Here is a 23,116-nt window from a genome sequence, read left to right on the forward strand (position 1 = left end):
ACTGCTGCCTACCCTCACTCCCTGGCCAGAAAACACCAGCAACTGAGGCTGCCTTAGAGCATCAAGCAGACACTCAAAAGTCTGGGCTGTGGTTTCAAGATTGGTTCTCACTTGTCTGACAGAAGATGGGAAGGATGGCTGTGGACCCTGACACACACTGGGCTCTTGGCTGGCTCCATGCTGGGCTCAGCCTGGCTCTGCTGCAGCCTGTGAGCACCGAGTCACATTTTCTACCCCACCTTTGTCTTGCCAAAAGGTATCTAGAGAGGTCTGGACATGCTGGGTGCTGGACCCCAAGGAGTTCTCCAAATCCCACTGCTGAGGAGCACCCACAGATGGTGCCTTGGGCTGAGCACAGGGTGTAGTTGAACACACTCACCCAGAGTGATGAGCTAAATCTCCCCGGGAGCATCCCAGCCAGCTCCCTGACACTTTCCCTTTCCTTTTCCATCCCTGCTGGGCCAGGACCTGCATGCTGGGATGTGCCACAACTCCTTTCATCAGTTGTTTGTTTTTAGGGGCTGTTTTTTGCTGGCAGAGCAGTCCCAGCACTCTGCACTCAAGGTAAGCCAGGAGAGAGGTGCAGAGCTTTGACGACCAGAACAAATCAGTTCCCTGCCTGGGGCTTTGCTCTAGAGCCTGTTGAAAGTAGGAAGGTTTTTGCAGCTCCCAAGTGGGCCCCAGCATGGGCTCTGCTGGTTTGCAGCTGGAGCAGCACTGGGTTCAGCACATGGGGCAGAGATGGTCCTGCTCCCACACAGCCTGGGGGACCATGAGGGCAGCATGTTTTGTTTGGAAATAAACTCGCCCCCATATCCCAGCTCTGCCCTGCAGCAGGAGATGATTCCCACTGGCAGCCTCCACAAAACCAGCACATGCTCCCCATCCTTTTTGACCATAAAGGATGCCTGGCTTGGGTCCCTGAGGTCCCGCTGCTCCAGGCCAGGAAATCATCCTGAAGGATGGCTGAGAAATAGGGAAGAAGAGCACAGGGAGATCCAAGGATGAGCAAGGAAAGAGAGAGACAGACTGACTCCTTTTAGCACAGTTGTCATCTACAGCCATGGGACAGACCCTGATGATGCTGTCATGTTCCAGTCCCTGCCACCTTCAGTGGTGGAGTCAGTGCTGGTGCTGTGGGACAGGTGGTCCCTTTGAGGCTTGAGGACACCCCAGCTTGCACAGGCTGGACCTGGAGCCATGGTGTCACCCCCAAACAGGCACCCAAACCCTTGTGGGGCTCACAGGGACCTGTGGGATTGCAACAGGCAGGCAGAGGTGGTGGGCAGCTCCTGGGGTCATGTGCTGGCCCCACAGGATGGCATATCCTGACATGGCAGCAGCACTGAGGAGTGAGAGGTTCCCAGAGAGCTCCCAAACCACCTGGCCATGGAGCTGCCAGCCAGGATGGCACAGCAAGGGCAAACAGCCCCCTCCTCCCCAGCCCCCCCTGCTCGGCACAGACGTGCAGGGGCTCCTCTGCCCTCTGTCACACACACCAAATCCCCCAGGATGCCCAGCCCTGGCAGCTTGGAGCCTGCCAGGGGTTTGAGCAGCAGTGCCAGCATACCAGGCATGGGCTCCTGGTTCCCACTTGGGTGCACAGAGTGACCTCAGACAAATTTCTCTGCTTCTCAAAAATTCATTACTGTTATGAACTGGCCCACCTCCCTGGGCCAGAGATGCCTGGAGCCCAAGGGTAGCCTGGCATTCCCCCTTTGCCAGGGCTGCCAGGCCCTTGCCGCCAGGCTCCAGCCCCATGCCATCTTCCAGCCTCTGGGCATTCACTCTCCTCAGCTTCCCAAAAACATGGGGTGAGCTCAGGAGCCAGATAAGCCACTTAGTAGCAGCACCAATTAGCCGTAATAAAAAAAAAATTGCAGTTACAATTTTTTAATGTCTTGCCAAAATGAGCCAAAAGAGATGAAGTGAGTGGGGCAGTATGCCATCTCCATAGGCTGGGCTGAGCTCCTCTTCCCATTTCCCTGCCTGGCCTTGCAGGGACCAGTAGTGGCTTCAGGCTTGATGCTTGGCTCCTGCCCAGGGACACAGCTCCCCACAGCCTTCTGTGTCTCCGTGTCACCACCTGGGGATGGGGAGCAGTTTTTTGTGCCTATCTTTTGTTTTCAGGGTAGGGAAGTGGGGATCCTCCCCATGGGGAAGGATGGTTGTTCCTCCTCAGGAATGTTTGGTTTCCACACATTTCCCATGGCAGGATTAGTTGTGGCCTCCAAAAATCTTCATGAGGTGAGTCAGCAGGGGCTGGTGGCACCTCGGAACACTGCCTGGGGGTGCAACTGCTGTGAGCAGGGGCCACGACCTGACAGACAAGGGTTTGGCTTCTCTGACACGTCTCAGGGTCCCTCCAGCCCCTGTACCTGGCCCAGGGTGGGGGTGGCAGCTTCTGCCCCTGCCCCAGCCCTGCCCTGGGGACGATGTGCTGAGCAAGGTGAACGCCAGGTGCTCTGCTCACACCATCCTGCCCGGCCACGTGGCCAGTGTAGGTGCTGGGCCATGGGCAGAGAAAGGGCTGAGTCCAGCTTGGTATGAGGAGACTGGGGGGCTGCAGCCCCCCCTGAACTCAGAACGCTGCCTGGTCTGCTGACACCAGTGGCCCTGAGGCACAGCAGGGTGCTTGGTGCCCCTGCCATGGTGGGTGCCCGGTGTCCCTGCCCGGTGGGTGCCTGGTGTGTGGGTGCTCAGTGTCCCTGCCCAGTGGGTGCTCAGTGTCCCTGCCCGGTGGGTGCTCAGTGTCCCTGCCCGGTGGGTGCTCAGTGTCCCTGCCCGGTGGGTGCCTGGTGTGTGGGTGCTCAGTGTCCCTGCCCAGTGGGTGCTCAGTGTCCCTGCCCGGTGGGTGCTCAGTGTCCCTGCCCGGTGGGTGCCCGGGGCCCCGGGGCGGCGGGTCCGGGACAGCAGCAGCAGGCACACCTCGGAGGAGGAGCAGCCCTGCCTTTCTCACGCTGGGGCAGCCCGTGCCAGCACATGCTTAGTCACTGGTAAATCCCAGCCGAGATCTGCTCTGCCCTCTGTGAAATGGGTCTTGGCTGCACCCCCGCTGAAGCAATCTCGGCGCTCGGGAGCCCTGGCGGGCGCGCTTTCCCACGGCAGCCCGGCCCCCAGCGCCCCGTGTGAATCAGCCCCTCGCCGGGCAGCGCTCGGTGCCCTGCTCAGCACCCGTGAGCGCGGCCAGGCGAGCTCGTCCCCGCTCTGACACCCTCAGCATGAGAGGCGGAGAGCCTGGGGCCGAATTCAGGTTCCCTGGGCAGAGGGGCGCGGCAGTGACACCTCCCCTGCCTCCCGGGGCTCTGCTTGCCGTGTCCACGGCAAGGAAGAGGAGCAGGTGCAACTCAGCTCAGATCAAGCCGTGGTACCTACTGCAGCCCCTCACTGTTGTCCCCTCTCCCTGCGCCTGTCTGTCCATCCTGACCAAGGTGCTGCACCCCAGCGTGGTGCACCATCCCCCCCCCCCCTCCACATGCTCCTGCTACAGGACCTCAGGCCAGCATCCAGAGGGACACAGCAGCCCAGCCTGCCCTGTGCTGTCACCACCAAGAGCTGTGACAGGGGATTAGGAGTGATGTCATTGCACTGGGACTGTGGTGCTGTCACAGCAGGAGACCTGGTGTGGATCTGTGGTCCCTGAGCCCAGCAAGGTGCTTGTCACCAGCCCCAGCAACCTGAACCCCCCCGCAGTGAGGCTCTCCCTGCCTGGGCTGCCGAGGAGGACGAGGCAGGTGAGATGTCCTTTTGCAATGCTGGCAGCCCAGCCGGCGCCTTGTTTTTGTTTAGGATGATCCCTGCCTCTCCCAGCCCTCCTGGGTGGGGATTTCACCAGTAGTGACGCACGAAACTCCCAGGACTCGAGGGACTGGATGCTTCAGCCTGGAGCTCTGGAGCCATCTCAGCATCCCATCCTCTTTCTGAGCCTCCACCCAGGGAGCTGAGCAGCTCAGAGAAAAGTCAAATCCAGTACATAACAGGAGCCAAACCTTCTGGGACCCTAAAGGGCTGCAGGAGCCAGCGTGAGCTTGGCTGAAGCCGGGGCTGTGAGTTCAGGTGGACATCCATGGGCTGGTACCCAAAACACGTGTAAGATGAGCAGTTCAGACAACCCTGGAGTCAGTTTTGCTCCTTCCTCTGATATCCCTGAAAGCTGCATCTCCAAAGTTCAATCAAGAGCCACCTTGGTGATGCTGAGCTCTGCCCAGAGGAGCCACCCCTGAAATGGCCCTTGGGCCCGAGGGCTCCTTTCTCCTGCTCTGCTGACAAACGTCATAGGCCAACGTCACCAAGGGATCTCCTTGGCAGGGAGAGACACAACCCTCTGCCTGGAGAGCTCCTGACTTGGGAAATCCTCAGTGTATCAAACCTGCTTTAAAGGACAACAGTGCCCGGTGTGAACTCTTTGGGGCAACTCAGGGCAGCTCATGTCAGGACAATTCCTTGGGCGTCTTCTGCTCGCCATATCACAGGACTACTCAACAGCCACCTGCAGTGGTATCTCTTTTCCTACTCACCGCCTACCCTCTCCTCTTTCTCTCTCTCTGAGATGGATATCATCTGGTGAAAGGGCCACTCCTCCGGATGGAGGTTGCAACTCTCACTTTGGTTGTGAAAGCACAGCCCTGGAGCATCCAAGAGTTTCTTGCTGGGACGCATTGGGACTAGAAACATCCCCAGACTGCAGGATGCCCAGGCTCAGCACAGACTGCCCACAAGCAGCCTCCAAGCCCAGGAGTCATGGGTAGATGGATCTGCCTTTGTAGACCTCCTGCCTACCATCCAAAGCAGAGAGTGCCTAGAAAGGTGGGAGATGGCGGGCAGTGAAAGAAAACCAGGTAACAACTTAGCAGATGCCAAGTACAGGTCTGGAACTGATCATGCTCATCTGCCCACGTGTCTGTTTTCTCACACTTTTCCCAAGCGTCTCCAGCTCCTCCTCTCGGCATGCACAGCTTTGACCTTCAGACACTCTCCTCTTCCTCCAACAACACTCTGCCCTGTAGCACCTTCAAGGTCCTTTCATAAAGAGCAGAAACTCAGCAATTATACCCCGTGGAGCTTCCCCACACCCTCTGGGTGCAAAGGCCACCTCTGGGTGTAGCTCTGGGGACAGTCACCCCTCCGAAGGGATTTTCAGAGAGCAACTGGCTGGGCTGTTTCCTTTCCCCTTATGCCAAGAGCTTTTCTCCCTGATCTTCTGATTACCAGTACCTGGGAATCATAAAGGCAGACATTGCTGCTCCTGTTCTGCTGCAAGCGGTCCCATGTCTGTCCTTGGATATCAGCAAACTCACTGCAGCAGCACAGGGGATGCTCGGGTGTGTTAGCCTGGTCCTTCCATGAGCAAAGGCTCTCAGTGCACACGACAGCCTTGAGTGACCACCAGCACCAGGGCAGCCCTGTCTGTCAGCAGTGTGAGAGACATGCTGGGAGGTGGACTGTGATGCTCCCACGTGGGAATGCACCTTGGGCATCCTCCACCAGGCCTGCCTGCACATCCAGCGCTGGGATTTTTACAGCCATCTGAGCTCAGTAACAGTAGAGCCAGTAAAAACAGAGCTGCTGGTGGGATCCTGGCATCATCCAGGGGCACTTTGGTTCACAGAGAGGGAAGGGCTCTGTTTATTGAATCATTAACATCACTTCCCTCATTGTCAGCCAGGTACTCTGAGAGGTCTCTTAGGCAAGTGCTGACCTAGCCCAACCCTGCTAAGCTGGTAAGATGACATGGATCCCATGCCAGCCTGGTACTGCGTTCCCACTGCTTTCTCTGCTCCCGCTTTGCTATTAGTCATCCGTTTCTGGAAGGTTTCTCATGCATAATAAAGTGTTTCAACACTTGCATAAGCCAATTCTTCTCATCAGAAGTGACCTGCTACATTTCCCAACGCTTTCCCTAGGCAGTCCTTCCAACTGCCACGAAATACGGAGTTAAAACATGAAGTTTTCTATTCCCCTTGAGGCAAAAGGTGTGGGAAATCGAACAGATAAGAATGCTTTTAATTAGTATCATTTGCATAAGCTCTGGGAAAGGCTCACCTGACAGCTACAATGGCCTTGCTTGTCTGGGAGCACCAACCACAGGCTGAAACGGGCAGATTAGTGGAGCTCCTCTGACAGGGGAGATAGTGAGAGCAGGAGGTCAGGGTGATGGAGCCCCGAGGCTCCATGGGTACTCCAACTCCTGCTGGCTCCTCATTGGGACACCCCAGCTCCCACTGGCTCCCTTTCAGGACACCCCAGCTCCCACTGGCTTCTTGTCACCTCCCAGTTTGCAGCTGCTCTGAGCAAAGATACAACTTTCGGGTTGTGGGGGGTGTCCATCAGCTCCCCTGGAGAAGGGCAGGGATGGGAAGAGAGGAGAGGAAGCACAAGCACATCCCTGGATAACACATGGAGGCTGTCAGAGCAGGCACGTGCTGGGCCAAGGCTGTGTGATCTCTGGTTTTTGCTCCCCTCGGTGCACTTGTTCTCCCTCAAGTGCAGACGCTGCAGGTCCCCAACCACAAACCCCATCCCGCCGCCGCCTTGCCATCGCCGCCGTGGGTAGTCAGTGACACTGAAAGCCCTTTTCAGTACCTCAAGGCCTTTGCAGTGATGAGAATCTCACCCGATGTTGCATCTAAACCCACATGCAAAGCTGAATTTCCCAGGGGAAAAAAAATGATGCTCAACCCCCCTCCCACCACACACATCCCCCTGCGGATCCCTCCAGCTGCCTCTCAGTCATCTCAAGTCTCACTTGCTCATTTTGCCTCCCAGCTGGGCTGTGAGCTGCAGAGATGGGGGCTGAGCCCCTCCGAGAAGCTGAAGCTGCCAAAGCACCCTTGACCCAACCTTCACTGTAGCCGCGAGCCCTGTTTATCCAGCACCCAGCACGGCCGGGTCTGCTCCGGGACAGGCTCCCAGCGCTCACTGCAAGTTTAATAACAAAGCCAAACCAGTAATAACTGCCTCATAACAAGGTTACACAGCATCCCTGAAGCCTTGGCTTTAGGGTGAGCTCTGTGCCAGGAGCTGCCGGGGCCAGGGTGTGAGCTGTCCCTTCCCACCCTCCTGACTGTGGTGCCTCTGCTCCTCCAGCCCTGTGCCAGCACCTTCCTGTCTTATAAATGTGCTTTATATCTAACCCTGGGGTGAGGGTTAACCCCTCCTGAGTGTGCAAACATGTGCTGTGCTGCTCCAGGGCACACACCTCCTGCTCCAGTCTGCTCCTGAGCCATGCCAAGGGAGCCTGTGTCAGAGCAGGAGAAGGGTTAACTCGCCCAGCTCCCTGCAATGCAGCTCACTGCTGCTCCTCTTTATCGAGCTACTTTGCTTTACCCAGCTGGAGGTGAGAGCTCTCCTCTTGGACAGAGGATGCTGGAGGCTGATGAACCTGAGGGCTGCAAAAAACAACCCAACCCAAGCTCTGGCATCACCCAGCACTGGAAACAGAGCAAAGGGCCACTTCCTGCCAGCTCATGTTCCAAAGGGTCTCACCCCAAAACTAAAATGTAGGTGGAATTCTGGCTACCAAGCAACCCCAGACCTTCAGGAGCATATCATTTTGGCACCAGAAATGGAAAAGGTCATGGAAATACACTTTCTGCCTGTGAGAGTGAGAGCCCTGGAAACTGCAAAGGGATGACGCTTTTGTCCCCACAGAGGAGCCCAGCTCAGGTGGTTAACAGCCAGGCACTGCTCCTCCTCCCTCGGGTGCTCGGTGGTCGTGCTGTAAGCTGGGTTCCTGCCTCAGCCAGGTCCCATGAACCCCCAGTGTCCCCAGTGCAGCACGTGCAGCCTCAGCTCCGCTGCTGCACCTTCTCCCAGCCGTGCTGGGGGCTCCGTCCTTGGCTCCCAGGGCTGAACAAGCTTTAGGAAAATGTCTTTAATGTCCATATTAAACCAACAGCTACTCTTATTCCCATTCCTGGCTTCCCCTGGCAGCTGAGATCCTGGGACCAGCTGTATAATGCATGTCAGGGGTTCTCCCCACCCCCCGCCCCATGCTCAGACCTGTGCCTGGCTGGAATCTGTGCCCTCAGCTCTCTGCTTTTCCTCAGAATAGTCTTCAGCCCTGTACAAGTGGCCAGGTGGCCGCCTGGCTCTGCTCCTCCATGGCCATCTGGTCCCCAGGCATCCTACTGCTCCCTCCTCCACCTTCCCTGGGAAGCCCTGCGGATGCCCTGGGCTCGTGCCCCGGGCCAGTGCAGCCCAAGGGGACGTGGGGGTGCAGGCAGAGGCAGAACCAGGGAAGTTGGGCTCATGTTTCAGCTTCTATTTTTATCTGGGAACCCAAGTCTGCCTGGGGTGCTATGCAGAGGCCCCCGGGGGAACACTGCCTTCCCCAGCTGGAGCCAGATACCATCAGAGCACTACTTGCCCTTCCCTGTCAGCATGCCAGACCTCCGGGTAGAGGACAGCATCACCTGAGTCACCGGGACATCCTGCCTGGCTCATGGTGTGGTGTGGCAGGAGGGAAGAGCCGGGGAGCAGCTCTGCAGGCCAGGCTCTCCTCGCCTCCAGCTGCTTAGGGGCCAGGAACACACACATATCACAGTTAATCCTTGGAGCTGCAGAACAGCCCTCTCACACTGTCACCAGGTCACCACCCAGGTGAGCTGCCAGGTGCTGGGGTCCCTTCTCAAGCCTGGCCTTAAATCTGTGCCAGGGGAGCAGGATGCTCCACACCTGGGATCACCCCCGACCCACTGAGTGCTCTGCAGGAGCCAGTGCTGAGGATGTGGGGCTGTACCAGCTCCATTACTTTTTATTTGTTAAAGAAAAAAACCTGATTTAGCAGACAGAGCTGCAGAAAAATGGAAAGATGAACTGCCTGAGCCCGAGAAGTCTGTGTGTAGCTGCAGGTTGGCCAGGGCAGGAACTGCCCTTACTGACATGAAAGCTGTCTCCCTGGCAAGGGGACGTGGGTTTGAAGCCCACTTCATCATCCTGGACAATGACAGAGAGCAAGGGGGCACAGTCGGCAGGAGGCGAACCCCCCAGCCCGGCAGGCAGCGCCTGCTGCTTTAACTGGGGCGAGAATAGGAGGGGCAGAAAACGGGAATATTAAAAAAAGAAAAAAAAAAAAAGCGTGAGAAAGGAAATCTGAGCGAGGCCTGGAGCAATCTACCCAATCCAGCGGAAACAATGGCCCAGGAAGAAAAACCAGTTCCTACACATAAGGTAGAATAGGCTGGGAACGCTGGAGGAGGGGCGGGAGGCTCCACTCCCAGTGCAGAACAAGCCGGGCATTATGCGGCTGCGCTGCCCGGGGCACGGTGCCCCTTCCCAGGGGGACCCCTAATCCTGGTGTGCTGAGCTGGGCTGGCACCCACCCCCAGGGATGAACAGCCAGCAACAGCAGCTCACTCCCGCTCACGGCTGATGGTGCTCAGCACCCAGGCGGGGCTGGGCTGGGTTTACCACCAGAACTGGGCTCAGCTCCCCAGTTTAACGCAGTTGGGCTCAGCACCCAGGCTGGGCTCAGCAACTGGTCTGAGATTAGACCTGAAAATGGGATTAGACCTCAGGCTGGGGTTAACCCACACTTTGAGATTAGCTCCCAGGCTGGGTTCACCCCAATGTGGGCTCATTCCCAGGCTGGGCTCACTTCCAGGCAAGGTTTATTCCCAGGATGGGCCCATCTCCAAGCTAGGCTCACCCCCGGGATGGGTTGATCCCCAGACTGAGCTCAGCTTCAGGATGAGATGATCCCCAGGTTGAGCTCACCTCCAAGATGGGATCACCCCCAGGCTGAGCTTACCCTCCGAATGGGCTCCTCCTTAGGCTGAGCCTCTCCCCAGACAGGGCTCACCCCCAGGCAGAGCTCACCCCCAGAGGGCTGCAAAGCTGGGCTGAACTGCCAGCTGGGCTCCCCCGGGCTGGTGGGAGGCAGGTCCCAGATAGGTGCCCGCCAGGAAAGTGGTATTGCTGCTGCCAGCATGGCCACCTCCTCACCCCCCAGCTCCCACCGTGGGTTGCTCACTGTCCCCCTGGGCAGCACCCCTGGCAGGCAAACCCTCAGCTCTGGAATGGGGAAAGTCCAGATGGATAAACCAGTTACAGCACAGTTCAGTGGCTTGTCCCCTGCCCTGGCCACAGACACAGGTTCTGGACCCATTCCCCTGGCTCTGTATCAACAGTTGGGAGTGCCAGGGGGTAGCACTCCCCACAGCTGGGAGGACCAGAGAGTTTCATTTTGAAGCAGAATCTTAAACTCTACTAAAATCAAACCCACCATCACGCTCCTCACCATGAGCTGCAGGCACTTCTCTGTGCCTGAGGATTTGAATTCCCTCCAGCCCTGTCTCTGCAGATGAGTCTGACTGCACCCAGAGCTGCTCCCACAGCTCCCCACTCCGGGGACAAGCCCCAGCCTCCTGGAGGGCTGAGTAGGATCCATCCCCGCCATACCCACTGTGGGGGAGCAGTCAGGGCTCCCTGACAGCCTGACCCAACCAGAAGCCACTGCCAGTGCCAAGTAACCCTGACCACGTGCTGGCTGACAGCCCTGCAACTTCCAAAGCCCCTCCAAATGCAGACTCCAGCCCCTCCAAACCCATGTTCAACCCCTAGGACGCTGGGGAGAGTGCTGGGGCCACAGCCCAAGACTGTCAGATCCTTCCCTCACATGAGCAGAGCTGACACACGCCCTGGAGCACTGGGTGCTCTTGCAGGTTCAGCTCACATCATGGACATCTCCAGCCCATGCAGGCTCCCAGCTGGGGCACCAGGGCTGCTCTCTGTCAGCCTTGCAGACCCCCAGCAGCACTTCTTTCCTTGGTTCCAGCCCCAACATGGAAACACAGTGGGGGTAGCAGCTGCCCAGATGTTCCAGATGTGAAAGGCCACCAGGTCACTGGAGGCCCCAGGTCAGGAGCAGAGCCATCTGTGAGCCATCGGTTCACAGTGTCATGGAATTCAGAATATCTTGAGCTGGAAGGGACCCATAAGGATCATCCCGTCCAATCCCTGGCCCTTCACAGACACCCCAACAATCCCACCCTGTCCCTCAGAGTGTTGTTCGAACACTCCTGGAGCTCTGGCAGCCTTGGGGCTGTGCCCACTGCCCTGGGGAGCCTGTTCAGTGCCAACCACCCTCTGGGGGAAGGACCTTTTCCCAATAGCCAGCCTAAAGCTCCTCTGACACAGCTTCCCCTGATCCTGTCACTGGTCAGCAGGGAGCAGAGATCAGTGCCTGCTCCCAACAGCCTCTGCCTCTGCCGATGAGACCCCCCAGCCTCCCCGGGCTCTGTTGTCCTTGCACCTCAAGATCTAACTTGAATCCTCCCTGCTGTGGATTGAGAATTGTCCTCATCCTCATGAAGAGCTCAAGAATCCCACTGTCACCTGCACCAGCTCAGGCCAGGGCTGTTGGAAGAGAGTTGCTTTTGATGCAGATCCTGCACATCTCATAGGGCCATGGGGGCTGGGGAAGCTTCCTGGGAAATGGAGCAGCAATGGAGAGCAGCATTCCCAGTAGAGGGGCTCACAGGGACCACCACCTCCTTTGAGGACAGCCATCTGCACCTCAGCCTGAGGGAAAACACCAGCTCTTCTAGAACTCCAAAAGGCTCCCCCCAAAAGTCTCAGAAAGGCGCCACATGAGCTGCAACCTGGGACTCACAAGAGCAAGTCCCCGGAGCAGTGTGGGGGAAGAGCTGCTGTGCCTGAGCAAGGACAAACCCCAGGAGACCTCGGGCACCTATTCCCCATGTTCCCAGACTGACAGCTCCCAGATATGCTAACATGACCCCAGCCTGTTGGTGACATGTGGGTCACCACAGTGTGACAGCAGGACCCAGCACTCCCACGGCTCCTCACCCCAGCAGGAGGACTGAGAGTGATTTGGAGCATCACATGCTTTTGTCAACACACAAAAAAGGTAAAAAGGGGTAATAATGTACAAATGTGGCATTTTTTTAGGCTCCTGCTGGACCCGAGGGAGTTGCTCTCTACTGTTTCAGTGGCCAACTGGAGGAGGCAAAGCTGAGCTAGATGACAGGAAGAGGGATCTGACCCCACCACACATGGGTTTGCCCTTTTGCTGATGGGGAGGACGTGGGCAGGTGAGTGATGCCAAAACTGTAATTTTACCCCGCAGAAAAAAATACCTGTGAGTGGAAAATGCTGATGGGCAATTTGTGGAGGTGAAGTCGGGGGAGAAAGGTGTGTGCTCCATTCCTTGCATTCCTCCCCAGCTTCCTTGGGGCGGCAGCTGTGCTCCCCAGGGCCCACCAGGTGCCCAGGGGGTGATGGAGAGGGCTGAGGATCCTGTCCTGCCACCTCGCTGCCTCCACCAGCTGGGCAGGGCTGAGCATCTTCCCTTCCCAGTGTGGGGGCAGAGGAAGGGGACTGAGGTCTGAATCCTGCCGGGACTTGAGAAATGAAATCTTTGATCTATGTGGGCAGCACTTTCAGAAGCACTTGGGTGAGGGACACTCACAGGTAACGCTGTGTCCCAGGTACCATCCCATGGAACCCCCGTGTCCTGCCACGCTCACCGTGGTCACACTGCATCCCCGTGGCCCTACCAACCTCGGGCTCACCCAAACATCCAAGCACAGCTGGAGGGATGTCCCCTCCTCCAGACACCTCACACTGCCCTCTGTCCTACAGCCCCAACCTGCCTAGCAGAGGAGGAGCCGTAGCGTGGCTGCTCCGTCCCGCGGCGTCCCGGCTCCCTCCCGGGCACCGCGCGAGGGCACCGCGCCAGCAGCTAATGGGAAAGTTCAGGGTCGGGGCGAGCCGTGGGGAGAGGCTCATAAAGGGCCCTTTGTGCCGCGGGTCTCCCCCGGCCCCGCGCGTACGGGCGCGCGGCTCAACAGCAAAATGCACTCCAGAAATATGACGAGACATCTTTTTCCCAGGCTGCTGTTAAACTCTAATTAAACATTTCAGCACACTCAAGCGAGGGAATGTCTGCTTCTCAGGCCCGGGTCATCTCAGCTGGAAAACATCCCCTCCGGTGTGAATGGGCCAGTGCAGGTTGACCCAGAAAGATGCTCCTTGGGCGTAGGGATGACGTGAACCCACACCCCAGAGTGGACAACCTGCTCCTATCCACCACCCTCCAAGCCAGCAAGGCTCCACCGGTGCCACCCTCTCCTGAGAAGGGGTTCAGGCTGGACAGCTGGAGAAGGGGCTCTGCAAACAGGTCCACCCCAGGCAGCAGCACTGCTGGCACTTCTGCCGCTCCCCACCACGGGAGCTGGGGCAGCAGCCCAGGGCACATAGCCTGCAGGGGCAGGAGGCAGTGTCTGTTCCTGCATCAGCCCAGTGTTAAGGGAAGCCAGGGAACAGCTGCTCCATGAGCCCAAATCCAGGCTTTCTAACCCAGGAATTGCCCACTGATGGAGACAGACCACGACTCTGCCTTGCCCACATGTATGTGCAGCACTTTAGGAAAGGTCAGTGCCCCTCCAAAAAGTTGTATAAGTATTTGACATTATGCCTCACAGAGCCAAAGAGCACTGTGTCTCCAGACTTGGTGGGGTTTGGGACCTCAAAGTTTCACTAAAGCAGATTCTTCCCAAAATTCATGACTCTCACAGCCAGTCCCTGGGGTGCTGGTTGCTTCCCCCCAGGCCTGGACCATGGTTTGGCTGTGCCAGGGCCTCACCACCCCCACAGAAGAATTTCTTCCCAATATCCCATCTAACCCTGCCCTCTGCTAGTGGGAAGCCATTCCCCCTTGCACTGACACTTGATAGGCCCTTGTCCAAAGTCTCTCTCCAGCTCTCTTAGAGTCCTTTTAGGCAATGGAAGGGGCTCTCAGGTCTCTCCGGAGCCTTTTCTTCTCCAGGCTGAACACCCCAAGCTTTCCCAGCCTGTCTCCACAGCAAAGGTGCTCCAGCCTCCATGGCCTCCTCTGGACTTGCTCCAGCAGCTCCACGTCCTCATGCTGAGGACCTCAGAGCTGGAGGCAGCACTGCAGGTGGGGTCTCACCTGGGAGAAGCAGAGGGGCAGAATCCCTCCCTCACCTGCTGACCCCACACTGTGGGATGAGCCCAAGACGTGGGGGGGTTCTGGGATGCCAGTGCTTGTGGCCAGAGCATGTGTTGAGCTTCTCATCCACCCACAACCCCAAGTCTTTCTCCCCTGCTGCTCTCAACCCCTTCTCAACCCAGCCTGTCTCTGCGCCTGAGGTCACCCCAAACCAGGTGCAGGAATTTACCTTTGCTTGCCTCTGGGATTTGTGGGACAGAGGACAGCCCAGCCCCTGAGCAGCCTGGAGCCTGGCCCTGCTCCCAGGAGAGGGGTTTGCTGCATGCTGGGCAACTTGTGGGACTGTGCCCCACTGGAGAGGACAGGGAGGCACTGCCACTGGCTTCCTGTCCCTGTGGGAAGCAGAGCACACACCCCTCAAGTGATGCTGTCAGAAAATCTAGTGAGACTGGCATTGTCATCCTGCTACTTAAAGAATGAAGGAGAAAGAAAAGAGCATGAAAGAGCTGAGCAGTGAAGCCAGGTGCTGCTGGTAGCAAGGAGGCAGCACACTGGGGCACAATGGCCTGGACATCCCCCCTCTGATCACCTGGATGCCCAGGATGGGTCTGATGACACTGAGCTGGCACAGCGCTGTGAGCCCTGCAGGAGCTAGCCCTCCACACTTTTGGCCATTATTGGCAGTAAATTCCCCAGCACCTTGTTTTTAGCAGGCACAGACCATACTCTCAAAAAATTCCACCCCTGATGCCCTGGTGTCTGACTTAGTCTTGTATAGGGGACATGGTGGCCCTGAACTGCTGCTTTGCAGCCTCCCTTGTCCCACCTGAGCACAGCCCAGTAGGAACCACGCACCAAGGACAGGAGGTGCTGGGGACTGGGAAGCTCCTGGTTTCCCACAGGCAACCTCAGCGTCAGAACCAGGTCACCTAGGAAAGGGTTACTTAAAAAATGTGCCATTTCTGAGATCAGTAAGTAGTGGGAAGTGGAGTGACAGGCAAGCAATGACACTTGTAATTTGGCATCCCATGGGGTGGAATTTGGCAGAACTGGTCTCTCCTGCTCTGAGGACATTCCAGCTCCTGCATGGGCAGCCTGAATTGAACTCCCTCAATATATACAGAACCCATGGATTTAATCCAGCAGCAGCTCCTGGGGGAGGCTTCATCCAGCCTCCAGCCACTGCCAGCACCACAGCTCCTGCCACTCTGCAGGCAATCACCCTGTGCCCCCTCACCCTGGTGCTGGGGCTGCCCTTGCTGGATGCTGTGACCCCTAAGAAAACAGCAACACCAGCCTATATCTGACCCCTCCCTGGGATGGCATGTGGCTGCAGATGCCTGGCAGCCCCGGAGGGGGTCACAGCCACCTGCAGGGCTGTCTGTGGGTGGCACGAGCCCACAGGGTTTGTCCTCCTCCTTCACTGCAGTGGGATGGTGGGTGTGAGGCTGGACTTAGAAAGAAATCTTGAGTTTTCTGGGAAAAGAAGGCAGGCAGTAGGGCCCTTAAATCCTCCCTGTGCAGCACCTGGGCTGTGCTTCATTGCCTGGGCTTTGTGGGACATATCTGTCCCTGAATCCTGATCCACTGAGGATGCCCCAGGTGGCACCGTGAGCCCCAGCCCTGGCACAGACACGGCGAGGGAGGTGACAGCCCTGGAGACGCAGCCTGAGGGCACCCACCATGCAGGGGGCTCACGCCCACAGCCCCACACAACCGCCCCGGGGCCCCGTCCCCACCAGACACCACGACCTGCAGGCTCCCCACGGTGCCCGTAGCTGGGGACACTGTGACACCGTGAGCCAGTGACAGGGAGCCAGGCCCTGAATTATCGCCCGACTGTTTCCCAGGCTTTTCCGCCGGCTGCGAGGACGCGTGTGCCGACGGGATGGGATCGGGGTGCGAGAGGGAAGCGAGGACAAAGGCGTTGCACCGCGCTCCTCCTCCTCTTCCTCCTCCTCCTCCCTGCTCTTGGCAAGGCGGGGGACTCCGGCTGGGAAGGGAAAAGGTTCCCAAGGCGAAGGTGTTAAATACCCTTCTCCCGTGCTGCTGTCACCTCGCAGTCTCCGGGGTGTGAGAATCAGACTCTATTATCCCCTCATTAGGAACTAACATACTGTACTAACCTTTTCACATGAAAGCTACGCTCTGTTCGCCAACAAAAGCCGACGCTTGGTTCCCAGGAGTGGGAAAAACCCAACCCCACTGCACTTAGCGGGGGCTCCGGGGTCAGCCCTCCCCGCCGCTCCCAGACCCTGCCAGTGCTGGGGGGGCTCTGTGAGTGGGGGGTCAGCCGGGCACGCTGCCCTGGTGGGGTGGAGTTGGAGAACCATGCCCAGGGTGAGGGGTCCTTCTTCCAGACCCCGAGATGGTTGAGATGGCCCTTGCCTGCCCCTCCTTGCAGAGGGGGGGACGGGGTTGTAGCTGGGGGTGAAAGGGGGTCTCCCTCCCCTGGGGTTTGTGCTGCAGGGAGCCCGTCTCCATAAAGGCATGCTGCCCTGGCCGTTCCCTGGACAGGGGGCCCCAGGCTGACAGACCCTCACCAGCTCCCCCCAGGCTCCCCTTGAGCAGTCTGTGGGGCTCAGGCTGCTTCTTCCCTCACCACTGACCAAAGCAGGTTGGGATTTGAAACGTGTGAAACTCCCACTCTCCTTCAGACTACTCTGAAAGGTGGGAAGCAAGACTGGGAAAGCATCACAGGCCATGGAAAAGCCCATCTGCACAACAGCCGAGGCCCAGGTCAGCATCCAGAGTGGCCAGATGAGCAATGGGCACAGGCCTCCCTGGAACATGGCAGCAGCAGGGGTGGGACATGCCTCATCTGGGACCATGACTCCCTGCCCCAGACATTGGCAGACATCGTCTGAGAAGAGGAACAGCTGGAGTAGCATCCTCCTCACTCAGGTTTTTAATTAAATGAGACCTGTCTGGGGCAGCAGCTTGAGCTTCTGCCCATCACAGCTGCTTGATGTTGAGATAAAGAAGGGGCCACAGGAGAAGTCTTGAAATGAAAAGTTTTCCTGGTTTCTTCACATTAACAATACCTGCTCTGCCCCATTATTGTTTGGAGACCCCTGACAACTTGGGGGAGTGGGTTTGAGAGGTGCCCAAAGCCACAGCAGGTGACCCACACCTGGGGACACATCCCTGCAAGATCCCTCAGATTCCAGATTCACATGTTGCTTTGGAGCCTCGACCAGCTCCCTGCTCCTAATGAGGAAAGCAGGAGGAAGGAGGGATGTGTGCCCAGGTTTTTCCTTTTTCCCTCCTCCCTATTGCTTCCTTCTATGCCTGCATTGCCTTCCTTCCTCTACCTGCATTTGGCTCTGAAGGCATCTCCCTCCCTGACCTCACAACCTGCCCGTCCTCAAGGGCTGGGAGGCTTTGCCAGGCCCCCCAGCTACTGGCCAACTCCCCCGAATGGGGTGCCCATGTGCCCCCCCAGCTCCATCGGCGGGTCCCGTTGCAGAGAGGCAGGTGGTTTCTCATGGCTCACACGTGTTTATTGGCTCCTGGCCCCAGCCCACTCAGCTGTTTTGCACAGGCTGTCCCACTGCTGTGGATGCTGTGGAGGTGCTCTGCAAAGTAATTGAACTAAACCTGGTGAGTGGTTTTGGTGCTGCCTGGCTCCTCTGTGGATGGGTGCAGCAGCCTGAGGTGGCCTGGAGCACATGCAGGGGCTCTCTAGGCTGCTCTTTTTAGAGGGTGATTTCTCCACTCAGTTGCTGCAGTCAGATCTGGGTCATCAGGTTTGATCTAAACGTGTCAGAGGGCTGGAATTCAGGAGAAAGCAAAGGTACAATAATGCAGGCTCTGTCCTAGTGCAATTCTGGGCTGATTTCAAAAACTCTTGGTTCACTCCTGGGCAGGTTTAGTTCCTCACCTGACACGGGTGCTGTGGTGCTTGAGAAGTGAGGGCAAAGCCTGCCCTGCACTCACACATGTCCATGTGATGGAGATGAACACGTGGGTGAGCTGTCGCTGCCTGTGCGTGGTTCAGAAGCACCTTTGAGCCAGGAGTTGAGACAAGGCCACGGGGGTGAAGCTTCGGGCAAGGTGAGCAGCAATCCTTACCCAGCACCTGGGGTGGCAGAGGCAGGAGGAGAGAGAGCTGGTGCAGAGGGGAGGCACAGAGCTGAGCTGGGACCTTTGTTCCTCAGGACATTGTCCCCAGACTTCCCAGTGCCAGCTGAACCTCACAGGTCCCGAAAGGGTTGGTGTTTTCCAGGGAGGAGCAGGCAGAGCACGGTCAGAGTTGTTACAGCTGGGAGAGAGAAGCCGGGAGGGTTTGTCCGGTGCCTTCATTCCAGCCCAGCTCCCTGGAGCAGCTCCCCAGCTCCAGGTGCCCAGCGGATGCAGTGTGAGGGGTGCACAGCGTGGTCCCCAGGGTGGGTGGCAGCCCTGGACCTGCTGGGAGAGCAGCCAGGAGACACAAACGGAGAGCTGGTTTAGAAGGGGCTTCAGATTGTCCACTTCCCCACCTAAGGTCTGCCTGGACCCAATCAAAGAGGTCTAGGACCAGCCAAGCCACCCTGAGGGAATGAAAATTAACTGCAAACACAGCATTTTAAGCTGAAATAAGTGATTTCCACAATTTCTCAGGTCAGTCCATGCAGGGATGAGCACATTGCAGTCTGGGTCATGCAGAAGCCAAACTGGAGACCTCTCTGGCTCCATCACCAACTCCCTGCGGATCCCTGAAGCCTTTCTGGTCCTCCCCTGCCATATCAGGGGTCCTCACTGCCCTTTATTGTGGTAATAGCCAGTCAGGGACCCTGGTCACCAGAAGGTCCTACAGCCTGGCAGAGCTCTGAGACACACAGGGACAGGGCTGGAGGATAAAACTGCTGGGGTGAGCAGACTCAGGGTTCACCCTGGAGGAGCTGGAGGGAGCAGCTGGGTGGGAGCTGTACGTGATCAGCCCCGTTTCAGTCATACCCGCAAGGTTGCGGCACTTCAAAGCAACAGCCCAGGCCCTTGCACAAGTTCTCGTATCCAAAAATGATACACAGGATGGACCTTCATCAGCTCCCTGGGGAGAATTTTTTAGGGGATGCAGCTTGACATTTGGTCTTGGAGACTCAATCTCAAAGCACATCAAAATCCAAACCTCCAAGTCCTAAAGAAAGTGTGGGTGCCCGTCTGCCAGAGCACCAGGCTCTGCTGTCACTGCTCTGCAGGAGCCACCAGGGACACACCACTCCAAGACAGGAGGTTACAGGGACCTCTGGAGCAGAACATCCTCAGCAGCTCAGGGAACACCTGCTTGGCTCAGGGCGACTTTGACTGCCCCTGGCATTCCTGCTCTCACAGCTTCTGTCTCAGGCAAAGGAGAGGTTATCTATTTGCTATGATACAATTATTAAAGGAGAGGTTACTATCCCTTCTACGCTCCTCCTACAACAAACAGCCCCAGAGCCTCCCTTCCTCCATGCAACATCCTGACGGATGCTCAGTGGGTTCTGCCTCCGCTTCGGCATCCCAGTCTGGATCCGGGAGGGGACCCCGGCGCTGCTGCGGCCCTGGGAAAGCCTGGCACTGGCTGCCGCTGTCCCGCTGCGCGGCACAGATGAGAAGAAAAACAACTCCCGGGGCTTCCCCTCACCTCCGTCCTCGCTCGCCGCGGCCCCGCCGGCTCTTTCATCTGCCGGCCCAGCGGCTCTTTCATCTCCCGCCGAGGTGCGAATCGGGCCCCTCGCCCCCCGCCCCTGCACCGCGCCGGCACCGCCAGCGGACCGAGCCTGCCGCGAACAAATGGCCCTGCCCTTGGGAGAGGGGTGGGGGGTGAGCTCCGGTCACCTCCACCACCGCTGCACTCACCAGCAAACTGCTCAGAACCCCCAAAATTTGGCTGCTTTCAGGTGCCTGCTCTCCCTCACACGGGCTCAAACTCGGCTCGCGTCTGTGAACTTGTGCCCGTGCAGAACCAGCCGGGCCGGGGCCGCGTGTCCCAGCCGGCAGATGTCCCTGTGCCTGGCACTCCTGACCGTGGGTGACAAGCTGGATCCCAAAGGAACCATCCCAGCCACCCTGCCCAGCCTCCAGCCCAGGAGGGAGGGAAGCTCCATGTCATACTGGCAAACAGCCTGCAGCTCACGGTCCAGACGTGGTTTATCTCTGGGTTCTGGTAAAAAGGTGACAAGACTTCACTGTCACCACACAGGTCAGGGTGTCAGGGCATGGGGGCACCTCTGCCGAAGGGGAGTGAGACTTTGTAAAGCAGCACAGAACAAAGTGCCTGATGGGTGTGAACTGCAAAGGGAGTGCAGCTGGGTAATGGGAACAGCCAGGAGACAAGGAGAACAAGAGAGAGAAAGAGAAAAATAGAAAGAAAATTAAGAAGAGAAGGAAAAAGAATAACAAGGGAAAAAAAGGAAAAGGAAGAGGAAGGGAAAGCAAGAGGCTCATGTGAAGCATTTCTAATTCTGGGACTCCTACATGAGCCCTGGCCAAGCACTGCCCCGTGGCAGTCATGTGCCACCAGTGTTGGCGGCACCTGGGGCAAGCTCTGCCCCAAGCTGTCACTGGGAAACACACACCCACAGCTGGCATCCCAGTGGCATTCCCATGGGGAAGGGCCGTGGTCTGGGCTGGGATCCTGCCAGGCGGTGTCACTGCTGGGAGCAGCAATGGGGCCGTCAGTGAGTGTGCCCTGGGACAGGCCGTGTGGTGTCAGGACACGGCATCCCCACAGCACAGAACTGCACCCAAACAGCCAGGAATTAACACCAAAGAGTTTTCACACCTGAAAACAGCTCTTCCTCAGAGAGCCAAAGGGATGAGCTGTGGGAATGGAGACACTCGCGGGCCAGGGGGCTCAGAAGTGAGGGAGTCACCACAGCTCCTGGCACACAGGGCTGTCCCCAGTGAGCGACACAAGCTCAAACCTGGGTGAGGTGCTGGGGGAAGGGAAGCCCTGGCAGGTCTGCCCTCAGTCTGACCCGGTCCATGCCTGAGCAGGACCCACCTGTGTTGTCTGTCCTGGCTGATGTGTCCCACACAAGGATGGTTAGAAGGGCCGGGAGCTGGCCCCATGCACCTCCATGAGTCCCAGTGAGGTGACCCACAGAGCCTGGTGTTCCAGGCTGCTTTCTGGCTGCTCAGATCATAGAACTACAGAATCACAGACTGGTTGGAGTTGGAAGGGAACTTTAGGATCATCCAGTTCCACCCCCTGCTATGGGCAGGGACACCTTCCACTATCCCAAGCCCTTTCCAACCTGCCCTTGAACACTCCCAGGGACGGGGCAGTCACAGTTTCTCTGGGCAGCCTCTGCCAGGGCCTCACTACCCTCACAGGGAAGAACTTTTTCCTAATATAAGGAAGCAATTAGCACCTGTTGTTAATTCTTTTCCATAACTGCAGCAACCCAAATTCCATTTAACAACCATAAAGCTCAGCCCAGCAAAACCTTAGAGTCCATGTTAACACCCTTAATGTTCCCAGCCTGCTTCCCCTGCTGAACCCAAACATCCTGGTGACTTGCCTTTCTCACATTTATTATTTATCCTTCTAACTAATCCCAGACAGATTGACCAAGGGGATTTTTTCTCCTCTGGTACACATGCACCTCAGGTTTACAGAGCTGTGGAGGGGCACAGGGGCTTAACATCCTCCTGATGGAAAGGAGAGGTCTGATCCTCTGATTTCCCAGGCAAAAGTCTTAAATATTCCAGTCAGATAAATGTGCTCTTTTGGGACAACTGGACAATTTTCCTTGGCCCTCTCCCAGCACTGGAATAAAGGAATCAAAGCAGTCTCCATCAGCACCTCCACAAGCACCTTCTCCAGCTGTCCCTGCCCTGTCTCAGTGGCAGAGGGGAACCCAGGGGGGCAGAGGAGGACTGAAGGCTTGGGGAGGCAGTGGAGGCACTGGTGGGGCACCGGGGGTTGAGGCTGGAGCAGTTCAGGCATCCAGCACTGTTTGTTTTGCTCCGGAAATCCGGGTCTTACCTATTTAAATAGATGGGCTGGAGCGTCAGGGTTGTTGTGGAGCACAGGAAACAGCTGTATTGGATTAGGCAGGGCCAAGGTGGGGACTTGGAGAGCTGGGAATAACAAAAATGAGGATAAAATCCTCTCCTGCTGCAGAACTATTTATTTTCTATAGAAGATTGCAACAGCAGGCAGGGATCAGCTGGGTCCCTTCAGCAGGGGGAGCCATGGTGGGAGAGGCTGGAGATAATGGTGGTAGCTCCTCCAAGCACTCCAGAGGAGCTCAGCCTGGCCAGTGGTGGGTGATGCTGCACCCTGGGGGAGTTTGGAGGCACGTGGGTGGCGCTGAGCTGATGGAGAATGCAGAAGATGATTTGAGTCAGGCACCCAAAGGGCAGTAGCTGGAAGGAGTATCCTCACCCAGAGCACCATCCCCTTCCTCGTGCTGGGGAGTTGCCCCTCTGTGCCCATGGAATGTGCCACAGCCACATCCACCAGGACCACACTGTGACACCCAGGACTTGGCTGTCTCAGGCTGTTCCCAACCCAGCTCCCTCCAATCCTGTAGGTCCAGAGACCCACAAGAGAGGAGGAGGAGTAAGTGGGCAGGTGGGATGAGGGACAGAGGAGCCTGGGCAACACAGCTGGGCTTGTGCAAGAGTGATATGTCTGAAAGCATCCCATCTGCTTTGAGCAGGAGAGCATCTCTGTCCCATCCTCATCCTCACAGAACGTGTTGGGTTGGAAGTGGCCTTAATGACCACTCAGTTCCCCTCCTCCTGCCATGGGCAGGGACTCCTTCCACTATCCCAGGTTGCACCAAGCCCTGTCTAACCTGGCATTGAACACTTGCAGGGATGGGGCAGCCACAACTTCTCTGAGCAACCTGTGCCACTCTTAATGTAAAAAACCCTCTTCCTTATGTTTAATCTTAATCTCTTCTCTTTTAGTTTAAAACCATCACCCCTTGTCCTGTTGCAACAGGCCCTGCTAAAAAGACTCATCCTAGTCCCCATTCCCATTCCAATCCTAATCCTCAGTCTTATTCCCATCCTCATCCTCATTCCCATCCGTGCATGCTCCCAGGCTCACCAGGGACACTGTGGCTTGCCAAGTGCTGACTCAGCAATGGGGTACAGGTGGGCAGCAGCACAGTGGGTCCCTGCCCTCAGACACACACATGGTCAGGGAGGCACTTTGGGCAAGGCCCCAAAAATGCAGCCAGGTGGTGAATTGTTTCTTCC

At 57.4% G+C, this 23,116-nt stretch overlaps 1 protein-coding gene across 14 annotated transcripts in view; it reads right to left on the bottom strand.

Moving 5' to 3' along the window:
• Positions 1-23,116, bottom strand: part of EXD3 (exonuclease 3'-5' domain containing 3) — a 282,431-nt gene that overhangs the window by 9,742 nt on the left and 249,573 nt on the right. For 9 of the 14 annotated variants that reach the window (XR_007629432.1, XR_007629427.1, XR_007629430.1 and 6 more), the window contains one exon: positions 17,820-18,346. The exons of 4 other annotated variants lie outside the window; for them this stretch is intronic. The gene's annotated coding sequence lies outside the window, so the exon portion shown is untranslated. The remainder of the gene's footprint in view (positions 1-17,819; positions 18,347-23,116) is intronic. One more of the 14 variants, XR_007629428.1, reaches the window with a different exon arrangement.

This window comes from Myiozetetes cayanensis, unplaced genomic scaffold (genome assembly GCF_022539395.1).
Source record: "Myiozetetes cayanensis isolate MyiCay16 unplaced genomic scaffold, myiCay2020 scf23, whole genome shotgun sequence".
Lineage (NCBI taxonomy): Eukaryota > Metazoa > Chordata > Aves > Passeriformes > Tyrannidae > Myiozetetes > Myiozetetes cayanensis.